Source organism: Rattus norvegicus, chromosome 19 (assembly GCF_036323735.1).
Source record: "Rattus norvegicus strain BN/NHsdMcwi chromosome 19, GRCr8, whole genome shotgun sequence".
Taxonomy (NCBI): Eukaryota; Metazoa; Chordata; class Mammalia; order Rodentia; family Muridae; genus Rattus; species Rattus norvegicus.
This window is the reverse complement of record NC_086037.1, coordinates 15,095,402-15,115,625: the sequence shown is the minus strand read 5'-3', so window position 1 is coordinate 15,115,625 and position 20,224 is coordinate 15,095,402. Positions and strand designations below refer to the sequence as shown.

Genomic DNA, 20,224 nt, shown 5'->3' with positions numbered 1-20,224 from the left:
AAAAGGAGAGCCTGCATAGGGCCTTAAATAACTCTAAACCCCAGCTTCTGCCCACAACTCCCTCCATCAATTCCATGATTGGTGTGTTTTCACTACTACTCACTTTCTTCTGTGTGCAAAGAATGTGCACCATGTCAGTAAGTGTGTGTGTATGTGTGTGTTTGTGTGTGTGTGTGTGTGTGTGTGTGTGTGTAGTCCCTAGTGAAAACTGTCGAGATACATGCAGACTCATGCTACTACTGTCCCATGGCACCTTGCAGGGAACCCTGAAATGGTGGCTACTTTAATACAGTCTAAACCGGGTGTGCATGGTTTCTGTAAGGTCACCACTACAGAGAGCAGGAAAAGCTTCAGTAGTCACATGGATGTGATCAATCAGTGTTAGTCATGCCCTTCCAGCATGGTAGACTGCAGGTTGTCTGTCCCCAGCACTTTGCTCTCTTGTGCCCAAACAATGTCAAGGTCAGGGCCGTTGAGCCGTGAGGCAGAGGCTCACCACCCTCAGTGCTGCCTAAGACCCCTAAGACTGTCTCTTTTGGGTGTGTGCGTGCTGGACACTCATGGATCCTGAGATCTCCGCAGCTGAGGTGAAACAGTACCGGAGCCATTGCAATGTGGGCACACATTTGGTTTTGGAGCTGGGCCACTCTTTGACTTTTATTGAGTGGAGAGACAACTGTTGGCTGAGCCTTTGGTGAACCGGATGGCCCCTGGCCACGTCAGCAGTCAGCAGTATCAAAGCTGAGCAACCAGTGTTTTATGTTTCATTTTGTCATCGCTGGTCAGTGTTCTGATGCCACAGCACATGGCTGGTCTCAGTCTCCCCATGTGGCCACAATCCCTAATTGATATTGCCTCCACTTCCCAAGTGCCACTGGGATTTCTGTAGAACCCCTAAGGCAGCAGCAAGCAGGAGCTCCTGACTATTCCCTCCCTGCTCTCTGGATCTGCAAGTCGTTCTGTGTACATATGGCTATGTCCTCATATACTCTTGATGCCATGATACCTTAATAAACACTTGAATCATGCCCTGATGGCCAGTTTTCAACTGCTACCTGACACCATCTATAATCGCCTGGGAAATGAGGGACAGTCTGGATCAGACTGGCCTTTGAGCATGACTATGCGTGACTGTCTTCGTTGCTGTGGGAGATGCCAGGCAACCTCTTTTCTGATCCTAGAGTCCCTATACCCAGCCACTTGTCCCCTCTACAGCCAGACCCTACTTCTGCTCCTAGGCACTGTCTTGGACTTCCTTCCCTCAGGTGGCTTCTCTCCTTTGGTTGCTACAGAAACCTGTTATGAGGAAAGGAACAGGGAGTTAAGAGTTCAAAGCCATCTTCCCACTGATGTTCTTTCTCAGAGGTCAGTGGGACACTTAAAGAGTTTTGTGTATACATTTTATTAAGCAAGGGACAATCATGCATCAGACACAGGAAACTAACAGCACATCTACTGGACCTCCTTCAACACCTGGGCATCTCTTATGGCCTGTGCTTCTGTGTGCTGAAACCTGGGGACCAACTTCCTGTGGGGTTTCCCAGGGTGACTATGCACATTACTACACTGGCGTAAATCCTCAAAACTCACAAACATCAACAGGACTGCCACAGGAACGGTTCTACATCAACAGATACCACAGATCAGCAAGCAGAAGCATGGGAGGGTGGTGCTGTGGCTCACACACTTCTCTTTCCTCACTAGGGCAGGTGACCCGCTGAAGAAAACAAGGGGGCAGCAGGATAGAACAGGAAAACTACAACCCAGTCCTTGCATTAAACACCCAAGCACATTTAGACTAGAAGAGAGAAGTTTGCCAAGAATGAGGGCCACTTTGGACATCCATCATCAATAGCCCTGGCTGTCTAGGCCAGCATCAGATCCAGCAGTCTCCAGGCAGCTTTCCGCCAGGCCCTCAAGGGTGCTAAGAGCATTAACCATGAAAAATAGAACAAGATCTCTGCCTCTTGCCTGACTGACAGCCAAGCATGTGTATGCCCTGGCTATGCTCATGCTGGGACCCCTTCTAGATATTAAGATATAGAGACCTGATAGTTGATTAGGACCCTGTTCGAAAAGGAAGACACCGGATATTTCCCTCTGGCATCCATATGTGCATGCATGGTTGTACAAGCTGGTAGAATCTCTCTCTCTCTCTCTCTCTCTCTCTCTCTCTCTCTCTCTCTCTCTCAAAGTTTTGAAGCACAGCAGAAGAATCTCTGGGACTCTAAGCCTGAGCAACCTCATCTGTGAGCCACAGCTTCTGTGTGAGAGCTCCTTTGTGTGAGAGGGATAGGGTGACTGAGGAAGTTTGCTGGTGTCCATCCCTGGCCTGCATGTGCATGCATACAGAGACATGGACACATGCACATGCTGAGTACCCCTCATCCAATCCTGAAATCTGAAAACATTGAATTTCAAATCCAGGCATTCTCCTAACCTACACCTTCCCTCAGGAATTGGAGATGAGGCCTTGCAAGAATCCTCAACCAGTGAGACTGGCCCAGACCTTCTGAGATCCATTCTGCCCCAGGAGAACACAGCAGGTGGTATCAGGACAACACAGAAACTCAAGACTCCAGCCTGATGCAGGGACCGCCTGCTGGGTTAGAAGACTCAGCATCAGGTTCCTGAAGGAAAACATCACCTCTGAACACACAGGGTCGCTGTGGCTATGCCTTCAAGGCATCTTCAGCAGCAGCTTAAATGGACTAGAAATGACTATGGGAATCTGCCTGCAGGGTGATGTGAGAATCCTTTTGCTCAGGCTTGATCGCTAGATGTTGCCACAGAAAACCTTGAACTCTTCTTGGAGTACAGTCCAGGCAGAGGCTGAACACAAAACATTCTGATTATGAACTGAGTTTAACAGATAATCCGGATCCTGAAGGCCACAGGCCCAAAGGTCTGCACTGTAGGGGTGAGGCATAACTGCAGGGATGACCACACAGTGCAGGGGTGAGGAGTCACTGCAGGGATGACCACACACTGCAGGGGTGAGGAGTCACTGCAGGGATGACCACACAGTGCAGGGGTGAGGTGTCACTGCGGGGATGACCACACACTGCAGGGGTGAGGTGTCACTGCAGGGATGACCACACACTGCAGGGGTGAGGTATCACTGCAGGGATGACCACACACTGCAGGGGTGAGATGTCACTGTGGGGATGACCACACACTGCAGGGGTGAGATGTCACTGCAGGGATGACCACACACTGCAGGGGTGAGGTGTCACTGCGAGGATGACCACACAGTGCAGGGGTGAGGTGTCACTGCAGGGATGACCACACACTGCAGGGGTGAGGTGTCACTGCGGGGATGACCACACACTGCAGTGGTGAGGTGTCACTGCAGGGATGACCACACACTGCAGGGGTGAGGTGTCACTGCGGGGATGACCACACACTGCAGGGGTGAGGTGTCACTGCGAGGATGACCACACAATGCAGGGGTGAGGTGTCACTGCGGGGATGACCAGCAGTATCCCAGCCTTGGCCTGGGAATAGCCATTGACACCCACACTTTCTGGGGCAACATTGTCTCCTGAGGATAGAGTCAGGCCAGGAGCAGCAACTGAAGTTCACGAGGGACAAACTTTCTTCACCTCCTGCCCATGCTGGCCCTAGGATCTGGGCTTTTTTGGTGACATGAGTGCTGAGCCTCCCAGGTAGATGGGTTTTCAGGGGTCAGGTGGTGATTGTCACCAAAGATATCCATAAGGATAAGTCATACTGTACTAATTCCCATATTAGATCCCTTCTCACAGGTCACAGAGGCCATAGTGGGTCCTAAATGTGGAGTCAGGTTCCTGTGCACTTTTGAGGAGACTGGTCAGACATTTAGGCTTCGTGATATTTTGTTGGCATTATTTTGGGGGGGATTTTATTTTTACTGTTGGGGCCAAACCTGGGGCTGCCATGTGGAGGGAAAAGCTTTGCCAAAGCTGTAGATCATCCCTAATAATAAACTCCTGAATTCTCCCAATCCTGGAACTATCTAGGTCCCTCACATGATGCAAACTTTGGGGCATTCCTCACATAGAATCATGGGGTGGACTGCATCCCAAAGAGAGACAGTGGGAAAAATTCCCCAGTGTCTCCCTGTGGCTGTGACGATGGGAGTGCTGACCAGTGGAATGCAGGCCCCATGTGAAAGCCTTTTGGTTTCTACTTGAGTGGAATCTTCACCATGCCTTTTTTTTTTCTAGAAACACAGGTTGCCCTGGAACTTACAGTCTTCCATCACCCTGACTCAATTTCCCATGACTGGGATCATAGGCTTAAATTACTATGCCCATTTTTCTTTTTTGTATTTATAAATCTGCTAAAAAGCCAGAAGGATCCAGAATGTAAAATGGTGCGGTCCAAGGCATTTCCAACAGGGGATTCTTGACCTAGGAGTATCCAGACCAGTGTTTATTGTGTGGCTACTTCATTCCCATAACAGCTTATATTTGACAAAGAATTCCAAGTTGTGATATCACTGGGCAGCAGGTGATATCCCATACAGCAGGACTGACTCAGGTTGTAATTAAGGCTGGAGAAACTTACTAGGACCCTGGTAATCCTACCACCCTGGGGCCTTTAGATAGCCTTAATCTGATCTTCCCCCCTGTGCTATTAATCAATTGCTCTTGAAGGTAGATTTGAATTTACAGTCACTGTGAGGCAGGAGAATTAGGACCCTACAGTCACTCTGGGCTCCATAGGAAGACCCTGTTTCAATAGTAAAAGAGGTCACCTGTGAGTTCTTACTGTCTTCCCTGAGGCCTTACTGCTGGAGTTAGACTAGCTGTCTCACCAATTGAAGTAGAGGGCAGAATGCTGGTGCCTTCTATAGTGAGGACTAGTGACAGATGGTCTATGGAAATTCTAGAAAGGTCTACAAGTATTTATGTCCTGTGCATGGGAACTGCTGGCTTCCCTGTGTCCTTTGCCTTTATTTTGCAGTCCATGGGGCACCTGGAAATGTCCCCAAACCAGGCTGTACACAGGGCCTGTCCCGTGACTCTCACTTTCACTCAGAGCCTGCCTGATAGTCATAGGTCTGACAGAGTCCTGACACCTGCAGAGACCACTATAAGGGACCCTGCAATCCCCACACTGCCCATCAGTGTCTATAATGTCCCTATACGACACTGAGACGGTCTAAGCTCCTTCCAATCTTTATGCTGCATCAGAATCTGACCATTGCTACTTTTGCTCCTCTCATACCCACACTAGAAGCCCTGTACCCACACTAGTCCCAGCTGGCCTGTTGCCTACTGACATCTCATGGACTCTGCCCCAATATTCCCTCTTTGCCTGGGTCCCTGCAACTGTGTCCAGTTCTGGCTGCTTCCCTGCCTCCCCACTTCCATTTTCCAAATGGCCACATTGACACATGGGTTCTGGGTCTCCCACTCCTCGGATGCTGGGAACAGGTTCCTTCTTTGCTGTTTGAATGGTTGTCCTAACACTGGAGGACCTTGCTTCAAGTAGTGGCAGTCAAACCTGGTGCTGATCGTGTCAGATCTGTCCAGGCTGTCTGTGTGTCTGTGGCAATGCGCCTCTGTTTTGGCTGAGTGTAATTTACCTCCCTCATGGCCATGTGATAACCAGACCATGAGCATGTTCATTGTTTGGAAAGAAGGGTGTGGAGGACATATGCTCCTCATCCTAGCATTAGTGGAAAAAAGACATAGGTAGATGCTGCATTCTAGACCATCCTGGGCTATAGAAACTCTGCCTCGAAGAATGCAGGTGGAGCAGGGCTGGGGTTCAGTTGGATGCCTAGCAGCCTACCACATTGAGCAGGCACTGCTCAACCACCTGTACATACACATCTCCTGAGATCTCTCTCCTAAATGGGAGGTGATCGTGTCCACCTAGTACAGCACATGCCCTGGAAGGACAAAAGCTACCTACAGGAGCTGTGGTGATGACTCCCAGGTTAGAGCATCTGCTGCTCTCTCAGAAGAACCACATGGTCCCTAACAATCATCTACAATGGGGAATGCTATTCCCTCTTTTGGATCATGAGGGAAATGCACTCAGGAGTGGCCCAGACATGCATTTGAAAAAAAAAGATCCATTGAGTTACATGATAAAAATAAATATAATCAGCAACAATAAAAAACACAGCATATGAATGATCAAGTGAAACAGCACCTATAAAAACCTATTTCCCAAAATGACGTTGATGGTCATTATCTTTGTGGTTTAATACTAATGCTGTATTGTAAGAAAAACTGAGGCACATGGTTCTCGATTAGGATTATTCTATAATCCTTTGTGAAAGTTGTCATTTTTTTCTGCAGCTCTACAGGCATGAGTGTGTGTTACTCAATATCTGGTGCACACAGTCAATAAGGAATGTGTGTTGTAGACTGATATAGACTAGGATGAGCAGAAGACAATACAGCATGGATACAGTATGTCAGTGATTACATCATACAGTGTGTGTCCATAAAAAAAGTCACATTATCCACACAAAAGACACTATCACCCTGTGTACACCTTGGTGGCTTTGAATTCACTGGACCATGCAAAGATCCATATCCAGCTGTCAGTTCTAAGTCTACAGGAGGGGAAAGGACCCTTGAATAAGATAGTCTTAAGAGTCAAGAGTTACAAATCAATTTTTCTTCATAAGGAATACAATTTACAAAAAACAGGCATAAAATGAACAACTAAAATGGTATAAAAAAGAAAAACAGTAACAAGAATATATAACTATGAAATAACAAAAAGAGAACTTCAATGAAAATCATAACCAAAAACATTTCTTAACAGCATTTTCTTAATGAACATTTAGAAACACAGTTGTAGTGCTGTTTCTCCTCTAGGACGTGAGATGCCAAGGTAGTCCCCTCAGTTGTCTCTCAAATGGTGTTGTCGGTATGAGAGAGGAGAAAGACCTCAACCAGACAGGCTGGCATACGGATACATAAATGTAGGGTCTCTATACATTGAGGAAATTATCTGAGAAGAAGAATATTCCCCCAAAAAGTCTTTGACTGTGAGGATTGTCGTCACAGGGAACTCCTGAGAGAGAAACTCATTCCTCAGGGGGCTGTCTTCCTGGGATCCGTCCTATGCCATGTCTCCTGCAGTTCCTGAGACCTGGGAGGAGAAGGCAGCTATTAAGACACTGATTTGGTGGGGACATGCATACCAGCTGTCAAGTTGCTGCCTTCTGTCCCCTCAGCTGCATTGGACAGACAGCACTGATCTTTTCACTGAAATCATTGCTGATATCTCTGCAGGCTGGGAACATCACCAGCAACCCTCACAGTACTGTGGGAGAACAAGCTGCTCCTCAGACTCTACCAGTGCAAACCAAGAATGGGGAAATGGGGAGAGACCTAATTGGGGTGCAGGAAGAAAGGAGAAGGCCACATGATACCCAGATCAAAGCCAATGACCAGGACTCATTTGCCATTTGCACTTGGTTCTTATCCCTACAAGGTGCTTCCAACCATCACATGACCCCTGTATGACCTTTGTCACACGACCAAGAACTCGTTCAAAACTCTTCATAGCATCCAATCTGTGATAGGGATATGCAGTCATGTGATATGTTATTCCTCTGTCACCATTTCTGGACTGCAGTTTCAAAAAGGGCAGAGAAGTATAATTGCCCATAATTCAGTTTCTGAAGAGTGGTTAACATCCCAGAATACTTGTGCATAGACAGAGCAATGAATAACTCTATCACATGAGGTGGGTGACTGACTGGGTGTGGGGAGATTAGAAAGGTGATAGGGGAAGCAAAGATGTATCCAATAGGCAAATGGTATCAGACATTGTTAATCTGACTCAGCTGCTTGTTCCTACCACATTTTGCTGGGTGTGGAGGTTGCTGGTCTTCTCCTGTTCGTCTTCATCCTTCGGGTTCAACTCAAACAAATATCGCTGTAACTCCTTGCACTCCTGCTTCAATGTGACCAACTTCTTCTTCATACATGCCTGGTCCATCAGGAGCCGGCTGTGCAGGTTGCTGGAAACACACTCTGCATAGTAAGATCCTGAAGCCTCTTCCTCCCATTCCAACTGCCAAATCCCACAAACTCTACCAGGACCCAGATACCTATAAAGACTTCATAGAATACATCGCCATACATGTAAGACTGCTGCACAAACAGCAAACGGCCAATCCAGGGAAGAATAAATTGTTTCTGTGATCCAAGCACAAATAAGAGTCCATGTCTCTCCAAAAGAACTACAACTATCCATGAAAGCCCAATGCATCGGGGCAACATCAATTAGTAGTCAGCAAATAACCACAAGAGGACAGTAGAACCAAGGGAGCTCATGCTAACCATGTGGTCCACACATTGAGCTTTGTTAAACCTGGTATGACCCCAGAGGCCCAGGTCGGCCTAATAACACTCTGATGCCTGAATCAGTGTAGTTCGATCCAGAGCCTTCTAAAGATGCATAGACACTGTGCTGAGAAGTCACAGTCTCTTATGGAACTGAAACTGAGTCCAAAAGACCCACGGCACAGTGATATTTAAACAGCAGAAGAGATGGACCCAGAGCTGCAGACCCTCCGGTCCATAACAAAGAGAGGCAGACATGGCCATTCCACAAGTGATGGGCCCTTCTGACCAGTACATACTGATAGAAGTTAATCTCCTTCTTGAGCTCCTGAAATTTCTCACGATGTTCAATGTTCTTTGTGTCTAAGTTGTGCAGTAATGACATGACCTCTTTCTCCTTTATCTTCAAGTTTTCATAAAATGGATTTGGCCTGAAGTAGGAGCTGGCCCCAGGAAGATAGAACCCAGTGAACATCGAGGTTTAGGATTATAGGAACTCAGGCTGTGTCCTGTACTACCCCAGCCCTGGAAGGACACTTTCTGAATTCTACATATTTGGATCTTCTTCAGCTTCAGAAACTTGGAATTGTGTGCCCAGGACAACAGAGCTAAGCACCCAGATAAAGGGTTCCCTGGCTCAGTTTTTTCAATCAGGAGGGCAGGATCTGCATTCTAACCTGTTATGCTGTCAAGAGCCTAGGCCACAGAGCTTACCCAAACACACACACACACACACACACACACACACACACACACACACACACACACACACACATCCAGAAACCTCTGATTTCATTTTTCCTGTTTTGACAAGTGGAATGCTACAAGCCGAATAACTAATATTCTAGAGGCAGACAGTACACATAATTCTGGAGATGAGACCAGATATTGCCACAAACTTATAATCTGCCCAAGGCATACAAATGTATAGACAAATGTGACCACACAGGCAATGTACTGTGCTGTTGAAAGTGGGGCTTCCAAAATAAAGCACTTACACCTCCATGAAACTATTATACAGGTAAATCCTGAGGTCAAAAAACAGACCCCTAAATTCCAAGTGTGCAGGGACTTAGAAACATATAAAAGTTGTGCATACGCATGCAGACCTGTGCACACACAGACACACAAACTGGGACACACCCACAAGAAAAGAAAAGTAAACAGACTCAGAGAATGAGAAAGAGAGACAAATATGGAAAGAGCACAATGAGAATCAGTAGAAATATATGCACCATTACTGTCTCAGAGTTTAAGGCACACAGACAAGAAAGAACAAGCCAGAGCCTCAGGCCTTCTAGTTAAACATTGATATGAACAATGTGGGACCTGTCACTTAAGGCTGCTGCCAGGAGATGATAGCATTCAGTCACCTTCCTAGCAAGTGCAAAGACTCTCCACAAACTCACAGCACCTAGAACCTTGCAAAGCTGCCACCTGTCAAGGGCTTTCCAATTGTACACTGGGAACTCATGCTTCAGTGACTTTATCCCTGAAATCTTCACTCAGATCACAAGTTCAGATTTTCTACAGGCGGAATCAGAGAGTCCATTTCCAAACTCACTCCTCAGTAAGGGTCAGGTTCTGAATCTCCTCTCTATGGGAGATGAGGTTTAGAACAAGGTCGTTTGTTTGGAGCAATGCATACCTCTTGCTCATGGATCCACCTGTCACATAAAGGAGGCGTTCTGTCAGCTCATTTCTCTCCTTGGTAGTTAGCTCCAGTTCTCTATTCAGCCTCTCCTCTTCCTCGTTGGCCTGCATCTTGTTTAGGACATTTTCAGGGGATGATGTCTGTCTGCAGGCCTCTGTGGGTAGAAGAACACAAGTGAACCCGCATGGGGCGAATGCATAGAGCATACACAGACCACAGTGAGGTCCAAACAGGAAAACATGCTTGGAAGCCAGTGTCACTGCAAGGAGTTTGGTCTGTGTAACTGGCATCCTAAGTGGATCACAGTTCCCCCACTACTATATAGAGACCAAGAGATGTAAGCAGCCAGGTGTTCCCTATGCCCGCCCACACAGGCTTACAAGTACCAGAGAGATGCCTTCTCCAGGATTATTATCAGGTACGCAGGCTACAACCTGGTTTCAGGACCCTCACCCCTCTGGTTTCAGAAGTCAGATCATCAATTCAGCATCCACAATGACTTGATTGATCAGGGATACTCAGATATCCTACACTGTTACTCTAGTCCAATAACTTTGCATTAAAGAGTCATGTAGGGGGAGGACATGGTCAACAGATTTATTAATTCCCCCTACTGAAATGACAAATGCCCCAGAAGTGCCAATAGGTTACAGGCTCTTTCTCTACCTGCTCCATATAGTTTGGCTACTGTAGAAAAATATCTGCCACACAGAACCTCTAATATATGAAGGTAAGATTGGCCCCGTCTGCCAGAGGTAGTCAGAGGAGTTCTAAGAATATAAGGTCATGGCCAGGAGCACAGTTCTCTCCCTCTTACTACTGCTAGATAGTCACTGAATTTAAAGAAGCAATGAAAGTGAAGTACATTGATGCCCTGTTTAATTCAGAAAAGTTATACCCTAAATGACTCCTGATGGTGTTATTATATCAATTTAACATACTGAATGCACTGTAAAAGTAAAGACTAGAAGTTCACCCAATAATAGCATAGGCATTGCCATATCCTCCATGTGGTTATGGAGAAACTAATGATGTGAAAACCTTGACTTTCAGGAATTGTGATAATCATGGAATTCAATATCTGCGGAGATGTTCCAGTGGTTGTGGCCCATTGCTATAAAGGCCAGCGGAAGACCCCCACACACACCCCTGACAGGAAGCTCAACATACACTGCCCAGAACTTACTCCACATTCCCCATGTCCTGTGTCCATCATTACCTTTAGGTTTCATTTGCTTCACTCTAGACTCTTCTCTATGAACATCAACTCTCCCAAAGTGCCTACAAAGACGGGCAAACATGTCTGTGGATATATCCTTTGGACACTAAGAGAAAAAGTAGGGAATTGGTTGTCACAACGATACTGGTGACATCACAGGGATTCCAAGGTCTCTCTAGGAGATAATAGAATGTCCACGAAGGGACGGCTGATGTCACGGATAACAGACTTTGTCTCCTTGCTAATGTTCTCCCTGTACTGAGCAAAAGCTGATGTGCCCTTTTCAGGGGACTTCCCTGTGGCATAGCCACTGAGCACCACATGCTTCCAAAGCCAAATTTGGCTCTAGGCTTGATTGGAAAAACCTAAGTCATTGCTATGTATCTAAATGAGTGCTTCCTCCCCAATCCCTGCACAGAAATGTTTCATCCTACCTCAAATTCTCCTCAGTCAGCAATATTACCCATTAAAGATTACTGAGACATCACACCAGTTCCTGTAAGTAGCCAAAGAGGTCTCCTGTCTCATCATGTGCAGGTGCATGAAATCACACCCAGAAATAGCCTGTCGGGTAGGTTGCGATGTGGGTGTGTGTTATAGGTACAACCTGAAGCTTTGTGCTTAATATTTGACAGTTGCCACCAGATTCCTTAGGAGAAAGAATTGCATTCATTATGGTCCTGGCAACAACGTGGTGATCTGTTAGGAGAGGAAACTGAAATATTGGATCCACCAGTGAATGCACCCTCAGGCTGAGTGTGGGGCTCTCCTCTTTGCACTTAAGTTACCAAAGTAGGATTGCTTACAGGCCTCTCTAAGCTATAACGTGTGATTTCATCTGAAAAATAAAATAGTCAGCAGATGTGGGGGGGGGATGCAGCCAAAGGAGTAGGACAAGCCTAGAGACATAACTCAGTGGACAGAGTAAGAAACAAGCATCTTCACTCCTGTTTAATGGATCACCCCACAAAACACAAAAGCATCTATCATACTAAAAAAAAAAAACCAGTTATTTTATTGAATGCATACACTAATACTGTTTACAGTATTAGTAGCAAAGCTCAGATTTTGGGGGCAGATCAATGACTTGAACTATCTTCCGGACAACATATAAAGCAATAAATAAATAAATAAATAAATAAATAAATAAATAAAAAATAAGAAAAAAAACACAAAAAGCACAAGCCTCTCATGTGAAGTTACAGAAGAGTGATCCAGTGGTCACCTCTGAGCAGGCAACTTTAGCTATGACAGTGCATAGTGACCCTTAATTTGATGGGTCCTATATAAAGCTTTGTGCAATATTGTCATTTGAACAAACCTCATCCAGAACCTACATAACGACACAGGATATGATTGCCATGTCCTTGCTGCGTATCAAGTTATTTTTCTGTGTCCTTGATTGTCAGGCATATTACAGCAACAATCTGAGATGGCTGGTAGACTTGGAAGAAAGTGGATATGAAAGATCCCCGTTTGATATCAGTACAGCCATTTCTTAAGCATGAGAATCTTTTAAGCTGGCCCTCGCTTAGCCCCTAGACGTTAGACAATAGACCAGAAAGTACAGAAAGCACATTCCCACCCACTCTCTAGGAAGCTGCCTGACCATAAGAACAGAGGGTATAGAACATATTTACTGCAGGGCAATTAGAAGACAGGAAACATCTCTGGGAAGCTGACTGACCACTATAGAAGTGAGATGTCCTTGGTACTGAATGCAGCTGTGCTATAGGCTGACATAGCTATAGCCTTGTCCTGGGAACTCCAGAAGAGAAACAACTGCCAAGACAGATATCCTTGGTCCTTGTCCTGGAAACCCCAGGATAAGAAAACATATATTAAGTCAGACGTCCTTCCTACTGAAATAGCTACATTGATATGGTTAAGGCCTTATCCCAGAAATTCCAGGATGAGAAACATCTGCCTAGTTATCCTTGGCACGAAATAGCTGAGCTAATGAAACTGTGTAATCTTAACTGACTGTTTAAGCTGTACATTTCTGTTGTTTGAGGCTCCTCACATCCCTCCTGCGTGAGGACCATGTCGAGCCCCAGTGCATTGGTATCCCAAAGTAAACCTCTTGTTTTTACATCAAGACTGAGTCCTGTGTGTTCATGGGGTGGTGATTGTCCTCAGGACTGGAGCGAGAGTCTCCTCTGTCTGAGGGTCTTTCAGATAAAGCTATAGTTGTGGGTTACACACCTCAATTCTCATTGGCTAATGCTGTCCTCACAGTCCTTGGAGGCCCCTTTGTAAGACTACCTGTTGGAAAGTGGAAGCAGCTTTATTTGAGCTCAAAGTGAACCTGACGAGCAACGTAGAGAACAAGATGGGGTAATTGAGAACCTGTCTAAAACCAGCACAGAAACCCACCCTTCATTCAAAGCATCATCTACCAATTCTTGAATTTTTACCATTCTCTGCCAACCAGTCTTTCATTCAGGAAAGGTAGAAAAGAACTGGAAATGATCTTTGTATTCTAAGGACCTTGATCTGTCTTTCCTTAGGTCCACGTTAAGAACAAATGAAATGGGTATCACCATCTGAATATCTTAGTATCACCTACTCAGCATTTCTAGCCTAGTACTGTGCCTATGGCAATCTCAAGCTTCCCTGAGTGTTGCTGCCCCAGCAAGAAGAATGAAGAACTGAGGTCAAACCCCAGTGAACCTTTCAAGGGGTTAGAAGAAAGCCATCATAGATACTGCACTTCATTGTCCTTAGATTAAATCAAGATGATACAACGTGAACCTATTGGGATATTCAACCATACATCTTCCTCACAACCCCACCTATCTGAGTTCATTGCTTGGCAGAATTCATGCCCCACCATCCTAGATATTTCTTGATTCATTGCTGCCAAGGGCCAGGTTTCTTGAGTTTTGTTTTTTATAGAATTGGGTGTAGTCAATCATAGTTGCCCTCTGTAAGAAATGACAAATATCTATAATAACTGACCACACTGTACTTGTGTATACAAGTACAGTAGTGGAAAATTCAGCATAACTGAGGAGTGGGAAATCACCACTGTGTCCTGGCCTTTCTCTGCCCATATCACAGCTCACAGGCGGCTGGGGCAAACCTTGAGTTCCTCTGTAGAAACAGAGTGATGTTGAATGGACACTGAGCAGGCAGAGCAATACAGCTGAGGCAACTCAATTCCAGCAACAAATGCATTGTGTGTTTCCCATCTTAACAGCTCCTTTTGAGGACTTGTCCCCACACCCAGCTTAAACACAGCAATTTTCATACATGCCAGCCTGCTATTTCATATTGTTGCTGTAATACGCCTCCACATCATAGATTTCAAAAAAGAAAGAAAATAAACCTGACAGTGAGAAGGGTGATGCTTGTCAACATCTAGTGGGTTGGGGGCCCAGGTACGGTCACAAATAACCAGGACTCAGGGGATGCAGAGCAAAGGCAGATGCAACTGCATGCAGCTGCAAGTTTATTAACCCTTATATAGGCATGAATATGGATTACCTCACTTTCCCTTTTGGCAAGATATAATAAGATCGTTATTCCCATGATACCAGGAACGACTGAGGCAAGACTAGGCAAAGAAGTGAGACTAAGCAAAGCCTTCTTCTTAAAATATCTGTATAGCAAATCACCCCTCTTCCTAGTATCACAATATCCTTGTCATAACCCAGAGAGCATGAGAGCCGCTTCCACAAAAAACGGACACAGTACAGCATAGTGTAAGGTAAAGTGAGAAAAACATTTTCTTCTCAAGGGCAGCATTGCAGCCCCTGCTTGCATCTCTCAGCCGTCTTTCCTTGATCCTGTCTGGGAAGTGTCTCTCAGTGACTCCTCAATTTCACTCTTTGTCCTTTTGTTTTAAAAGTAACACTTTCTATAACATAGCTAAATGTCCTTGAAGGGGTTTAATCATGCAAAAAGAAAGCAATATAATATATAATGTATGCAACCTTTAATGAGTGTATCTATTTTCTTAGGGGTATTTTTCAGATACCTTCCCAGATCTGGATTTAAATTTGGTAATTGTTATCTGGAATATATATTGGTTATATATTCCAGTTTTCTGGCGTAAAGTCCTCGGGAGTAAGAACTAATGATTTTGGAATTTGCTCGGTGTCTATTGTTATGTCCCTCATTTCATTTCTGATTTTTAAGTCATGTATTGTCTCTCTTGTGCATTGTTAGTTTGAGGAAGGGGTTGTCTCTCTTGTGGATCTTCTCAAAAAAAAAAGAGGAAGAAAAGAAAAAGACAGCTCTTGCTTTCCTTGACTTTGTATTTTTCTCTTTGTTTCTAAAGGCTTGATTTCAACCCTGAGTTTATTGCCCTTCATCAGATCCTACCAGACTGTCTATGGGATGAGGCTTTGCCTCCTCTTGGTAACAGCAGCATGGAATAAATGAAGCTTCTGCTGATCTCTGTTGTGGTGTTGCACATCACAATCTCACCGAAAACCATGCATAGCCTGGTTTTAGGCTCTATTAAAGCGGCCCACTATTTCAGTGTTCCCTGCAAGGTGCCATGGAACGGTAGTAACATAATTCTGCATGCACATCGACACGTTTCTCCACGGTCTTCTGGGTCATTTGATAATAATTTATAGTGAGTTCATGGATGAACACACACACAAACATACACACACACTTTAATGACATGGTGCATATTCTTTGCACACCAAAAATAAAGTGAGCGTTACTGAAAATGCACCAATAATGAAATTGAGGGAGGGAGCTGTGGGGAAGTTGGGGCTTAGAGTTACTTAAAAGACCTGATGCAGATTCTCCTTCTATTGGAGGAGAAACTTGATAGACAATGTGGTTCTTTAATTTCTTTCTCTAGAGCACACAGGACTAGGGTGGCAGCTAGGGCTTTGAGCATGTTTGGCAAGTACTGTAGCACTGAATTAAATCCTAGGGCTGGAACCCTATTAATCATCGACAACAATTACAGGGCAGGCTGGATGACGACACTCAGCTGACAATGTGGACATCTCAAGACAGTCACTGGACAATGGCTGACACACTTGTCTGAAGACTGGAAATGTTTCTCGATCTTGGAGAGGAAAGAAGGACCCTCCAACTACACTGTCCTCTAAGGAGTTTATTCAGGTGAGGGATGACAGGGACTGTTTTGTCTCACGTCACACATGTCAGTAGAAAATATCCTAGGTATTGGATGGCGCTGTTAGCATTTACAGAACAAAGCACATAGTGTTGGGAAGGATAATAAATTATGAGTAGGATTAGAAAACCCCAAGCCTCTTCCAGGTTCTAGGAGTGCAAAAAAAAAAATACCACGAAATATGGCATTAATGTGATAGTTTGGTTAAATCTAGTTACTAGTTTCTATTGTGATACCTATTGTCAGTGCCTGCGCCGATAGTGTGTGAATATCAGGTGTAGGTTTGTGGGGTTGAAAGAAAACACGTACATGGGTCACCCCTTTTTAGCGAGTGCCATCAAGGCTTTACTGAGATCTCCTTATATACCAGAGGCAAAAGCCGTGGAAAAACAACAAGGCAGGTGAAAATCCCCAACCAGGAAAATAGGACAAGTCTGTGAGGTCAAAGTTCCAGCCCAATCAGGGGCATAAACAGCTTCTTAAAAACAAGAAGCAGGAAAGCTCAGTGGGGAGGAAGGGTGCCATGGAAAATCCCAGCCGCAAATCAGGGGCTAAGAGCAGCTGTCAAAGGTGTAAACAATTTCTTCCTATAGCAGGCTGAAAGGCTCAGCGAGGGGGGAGGGAAACACCAAGGTAGGGCCCAACAGGAGCCTTCAATGGTGGCTCTAATGTTTCACTTTCCTCTGCCAACTGGCCTCCACACTGTTTCTAGCACCATAATGATTTCAAGTCTTCCTCCTAAGGAATTTTGTGGCAACCGTTGAATGCTAAGCTAAGGCTTCATGAGTGTTCCCCTAACACACACCCATGTTGCAGCCTTCCATGCAGTCTATTTCTTGATGTGATTTCAAGCACCTGTACATAATAAGACAGGAGAACATTTTGAGTGCATATTCAAACTGGTATTATTTCTCAGGAATTTTTAATGGCTAATATTGGTGAAGAAGGATAATTTGAGTTAGGATGAGACATTTTTGGGCAGGATTTGGAAGGAAACATTCATTTAGATGCATAGGAATTACTAAGGTTTTTATAATCAAGCCTAGAGGAAAATTTGGCTTTGGAAGAAGGAGATGCTCAGTGGCTCTGCCCCGGGAAAGTCTCCTGGAAAGGCTACCTCAGCTTATGCTCAGTACAGGGAGAACATTAGCAGGGAGGCAAAGTCTGCTCCCCATGACATCAGCTGTCCCTTCTTGGACATTCTATTGTCTCCTACAGAGTACTTGGCGTCCTCTGTCACCAATGTTGTAGTGACAACCAGTGCCCTAGTTTCTCTCAGTCCGAGTCTGGCAGATACATCCTAAGACATGTTTTCCAGTCTTAGAAGTGTTTTGGGAGGGGCGAATGTCAATTGTGGAGAGACTAGGGTGAAGGTGTCTGACCTTTCGTCTCACAGAAATGATGGACAAAGAAAGTGGTTCTGGGGAATGTGGAGTAAGTTCTGGGCAGTGTCTTTTGAGCTTTCTGTGGAGGTGGGGTGGGGGGAGGGATGGTGGGGGTCCTGCAAGCTTAAGCTGACCTTTCTAGCAATTGGCCACAACAACTGGAGCATCTGCAAAGGAATTGAATTTCCATGAATATCACAATTCCTGAAAGTCATGGATTTCAGAACATTAATTTTCCCATCCCCAAAGAAAGGATATGGTAAGGCCAATGCTACTATTCTGTGAACTTCTGGCCTTTACTTTTAAAGTTGATTTGTGGCTTGTTTTTTGTTTGTTTATTTATTTATTTAGTGGGTAATATTATTTATTGCCAAAGTCAAACATCTGGGTTACATCCTGGGACCCACATGACAGAAGGAGAGAAATGGCTCCTGAAAGTTGTTTGGTCATGTGCTGCACACACACACACACACACACACACACACAGACACTCATACTCATACTCTCACTCATACACACACAAACTTTAAAGCAATAGTAATTTTTCTTAATCGCTTCTCGGCCTTTTGGCTAAGATCAAGTGTAGTAATTTTTCTTAGAGTCTGATATAATTGGTTCTAATACAAAGACAGCCTGAGTGTAGTTACTATATAATTAAATAGTACTCATGCTCTCAGGCAAAGAGTTTAAAGTTTATAGGTACCTAATAAACTCGCATTGGGACATATAAAGAACATTTAATAGTTCAGCAGAAATACAAAGAACAACTAATTTAATTTGTTAAAAGTGAAAGCTTATACAATTCTGAAGGTTTTTATGCTGGTTTTATTATACATGTAACTATGAAAAGAAAACATACATACTTGATCAATGAAATGAGGAAGAGTGATTTAATGAACAGAAAAGTGGATGGTACTTCAAAATTTCCATGATTACATATTATCTATTTAATTCCCTCCACAATAGCAAGAAACGGACATTATTATTTATGCGACATTAAAGATACATAAACCGAGAAAATATTGTTTGGCCTGATTTTCTGAGCTTTTTAAAGGTTTAGTTAATTGACAGAGCTGTGCTTTAAAATTAGGGTCCATATTCTTCTGTTTTAAATGTGTGACACTTTTCTCTTTTTTTCTCCATCTTTATTAAATTGGGTATTTCTTATTTATATTTCAATTGTTATTACCTTTCTGGGTTTCCAGGCAAACATCCCCCTAACCCCTCCCCCTCCCCTTCTCTATTGGTGTCCCCTCCCCATCCTCCTCCCATTGCCACCCTCCCCCCAACAAGCCCCTTCACTGGGGGTTCACTCTTGGCAGGACCAAGGGATTCCCTTTTATTTCTAGTGGGTGCTTCTCTCCCTGCTCCATGGGAAGTGGATGGGGGGAAGGCCCGGGCCTGAGGTGAGTTGGAACTGGGGTAGAAAGGCATAGGGCCTCCTAGGTGAGAATGCCAAACCACCACTGCTGCTGCAGCCACCTTGGAGAAGCCCTTGTTCCTGCTGCAGGGAGGAGAGTCTGGTGCCCACAAGATGGCTGAAGGGGAGCTGAGAGTGGACAGCTTCATCCCCAGCCTGCTGGAGGTATGAGGGTATCGTCCGGGAAAAATTGTGCAGATGACTGGAGCAGAAGTCCGAGGGCTGTGTATCACGTCTCGTGAAATCTTTCTTAGCCAGCCAACAGCTGTGAACACAGGTTTCTTTTGGACAGCAGGCCTGTGCAGGCCCAGAACCTAGGTGGGACAGTTCAAGCTACCCTTTTTCCATGGCCAATCTCAGATCATATTCAGAAAGTATTTCTTGGGCTAAAGAGATGGCTTAGTGGTTAAGAGCACTGACAGCTCTTCCAGAGGTCCTGAGTTCAAATCCCAGCAACCACATGGTGGCTCACAACCATCTGTAATGAGATCTGATGCCCTCTTCTGGTGTGTCTGAAGACAGTCACGGTGTACTTGTATATAATAAATAAATAAATAAATCTTTAAAAAAAAGAGTATTTCTTCCAGGTGATGGATTTCCAATTTATGGAATTGAACTAACTTACTGATGGTGGAAGTGACACAGAGAGTTAAAGTACAGAAGGAATAATCCAGAATGTCCACCAACAGTTGCTGTCACACCAGGGCTTTTAAAAGCTCAGCTGCTAGAGAAGCAATGTAGTCTTTGGTTATTCTCAAGCTTAGGTCTTCTAGTCATTATAAGCTGACCATGACACAAAAAGAGTCATCTATATCAAAATAGAGAATAGTAACTAGATTCACACCACACTATCACATCACTACTGTATTTGAGGTTCTCAGTTAATATCTAAGAACCTGGAAGAGGCCTGGGTCTTGCTACACATACTTATAATTTATGTCCCCATTGTCACCTGAGATTCTTCATGCAGCCTGAGGTCAAGGAGGTCATCCCACAAAGCACAAAACACCCATCTCAGATAAACATGTATAGTTTATTGAATCCAAAATATCCATGAATTTCAGGACACAATTAAATGTTGAAACCTAAGGATAATAGATAGAGAAGAGAATTAAGATTTCTAGTTCATAGAT

General features: G+C 44.6%; 1 protein-coding gene and 1 non-coding gene across 2 annotated transcripts in view; one reads left to right on the top strand and one right to left on the bottom strand.

The window, feature by feature from the left end:
- The window catches only part of LOC134483152 (uncharacterized), a 757,250-nt gene that overhangs the window by 703,274 nt on the left and 33,752 nt on the right, over nucleotides 1–20,224 (bottom strand). The window lies entirely within an intron of this gene.
- LOC134483722 (U2 spliceosomal RNA) lies at nucleotides 18,222–18,409 on the top strand. The gene has a single exon (XR_010060605.1). It is a non-coding gene; the product is annotated as a U2 spliceosomal RNA (small nuclear RNA).